Source organism: Vespa velutina, chromosome 16, assembly GCF_912470025.1.
Source record: "Vespa velutina chromosome 16, iVesVel2.1, whole genome shotgun sequence".
NCBI lineage: Eukaryota > Metazoa > Arthropoda > Insecta > Hymenoptera > Vespidae > Vespa > Vespa velutina.
This window is the reverse complement of record NC_062203.1, coordinates 890,001-892,500: the sequence shown is the minus strand read 5'-3', so window position 1 is coordinate 892,500 and position 2,500 is coordinate 890,001. Positions and strand designations below refer to the sequence as shown.

General features: G+C 33.6%; 1 protein-coding gene across 8 annotated transcripts in view; it reads left to right on the top strand.

Moving 5' to 3' along the window:
* The window catches only part of LOC124954976 (ETS-like protein pointed), an 89,470-nt gene that overhangs the window by 6,624 nt on the left and 80,346 nt on the right, over positions 1 to 2,500 (top strand). The gene's annotated exons all lie outside the window — the stretch shown is intronic.

Below are 2,500 nucleotides of genomic sequence, written 5' to 3'. Positions count from 1 at the left end.
TAATCAATATTCAATAGTTCCCGAGAAAATGTATTTCGAATTTTAAGTTGAAAAAAAAAGCATTATTTTATTATATATTCAAATATGTATATCTGTCGATCTCCATGAAGTAATATAAACTCTTCTCGTTAAGTGAAAAAAGAAATCGAATATTTTGCAGTAAATTCGATGTAATCTGATTGTATTATTCGACAACGCGCCGCTGAAAGTTCTCTTAACAAAGCCGATTGGATGGCATGTATTTTGGATTGTAAAAAATCAATTTAATGGATAAATCCAGCTTTCAAATAAATCAAAGTACGACTGTCCGATCAAATTATTTAATAAAAAGAGTGGACCGATAACTTTGTTATAGCTCATATATTCATCGAAATATACCGGATGTAAAAATATTCGATGCAAACTGCACGAAGATTTTATTATCTCATGGAGATTAACGATATACATTTTAAATATTTAATAAAATAAAAGTTCTCTTCGACCTACGATTTTAAATGCATTTTTCTCCTCTCTTTTCCCCGGAAGAGGAGGGGAGAACCAATGATTCAAAATTGCAAAAAAAGAGAAAAAAAGAAGGACCAAATAAAAAGGTACCATTACAAAGAGTATTATAAAAGACTTTTCGAATGATATGCCACTTGACTTCTGTTGCCATTTAAGGTTTTTAAAAGGGATTGTCACTTTCCTTAGTTGGTTAATGCAACATGAACGAATATAATACGATAAGGATCTGTCTCCCTTCTTGAAAACAAAATTGACCTGTTCCTGAGTTTTTCGAAAAAAGAGAAAAAAAAGATTACTATATTTCACAATAAATCGTAGCTAATACTTTTCATTAAGGACACACTCTGTGTTCATTCATGTACATACATACATTCTCTCTCTATTCAAATAATTATTTTATTCATATATAAATATATATATATATATAAAGAAAAAAACATGTACGTGTAATATGTGCGTCATCGATACGAAAACCCACACATTGAAAAAATCGATCTTTATCCTACGATAAATATGTTTTTCCCACTGCGAGGAGAGAGAGAGAGAGAGAGAGAGAGAGAGAGAGAGAGAGAGAGAGAGAGAGAGAGAGAGAGAGAGAGAAAAGGAAAACGAAAAAGAAAAGAACAAAAATAAAAAGAGAAAAATTTGATTAAAGTCGGGAAATAAATACCAAAGAAAAGTTTGAATTTAGGCAAATCAAGTTTTGCACTTCGTGGACAGACTATGGATCATACTAACACACACATCTACACATAGAAAGATCACGTATACAATGCAGACTAACAATTGGCTCGGTTCTCTCTCTCTCTCTCTCTCTCTCTTTCTCTCTCTGTCTCGGTTTATCTTTCTCACTCAGTCAGTCATTCTCCTGCGTTCGTTTCATGAATGAACGTAGAACCGGCGCTCCGATCTTTTCCTCTCTCTCTCTTTCCTTCCATCTCGTTGGTCTGCCATCGTCGTCGTCGTCGTCGTCGTCGTCGTCGTCGTCGTCGTTGTCATAGTCGTAGTTGTCGTAGTTGTAGTCCTAGTCGTCGTCGTCGTCGTCGTCGTCGTCATCGTCGTTGACCCTTCTCTTTCTCTCTCTCTCTCTCTCTCTCTCTCTCTCTCTCTCTCTCTCTCTCTCTCTCTCTTTCTCTCCCTCTTCCTTTCTCCTTCTCTTTCTCTCTTCTTTCTTCTTTCTTCTCCTTCCCCTAATTCCCCTTCTCTTTCTTTCCCCTCCCACGAAACATCTCTTACCGCACATGCTCTACCCGAGTCACAGCATGTATCCACACATAAACTACTACTACATGCAGAATATTTCTTTTAATGTGTGCAACGCGACACTTTCGTTAAATGCATACCGAAAATCAATTTAACTTTAATATTCTCCATTAATTCTTTCATTGTCACTATACATACCTACGTGTGTGTGTATATATATACATATATATATATATATATATATATATATATAAAAGATTACAAGTAAATTAATTAGAATACTTTTTCATTTATCTTTTTAATTCTTTCTTTTTCTTTTTTTTTTGAACTTAAAAATTGTTCTCACAAAAGATAGAAAGAAAGAGAGAGAGAGGGAGGATGAATGGAGGGAAGAACATGAATAAAAATAAAAATAAAAAGAAAAAAGAAACATAACTGTATTATATACATCCTACCCCATCGCAACCCTAGAAATACACATACACATAGACATACACTCACACATCTTTGAAAGATCTCTCATCTTTTCCACTGTTGTCCTAATAAAGGAAAAAAAAGGGGGTGGGGAAGGGTGCGGCGAGGAGAAGGATAGTGTGGGTGGCGGAAAGATAGGTAGAGAGGTAAAGGGAAGAAGAGAAAAAGAAAAACTAAAAAAGAAATAATAATAAAAAAAAAAAAAAAAAAAAAAAAAAAAAAAAAAAAAAAAAAGAAAAAAAAAGAAAAACAAAAAAAGGAAAAAGAAAAATTAAAAAAGAAAAAGTCAAATATTTGTCTCGTTCTTTACCTGACCGTT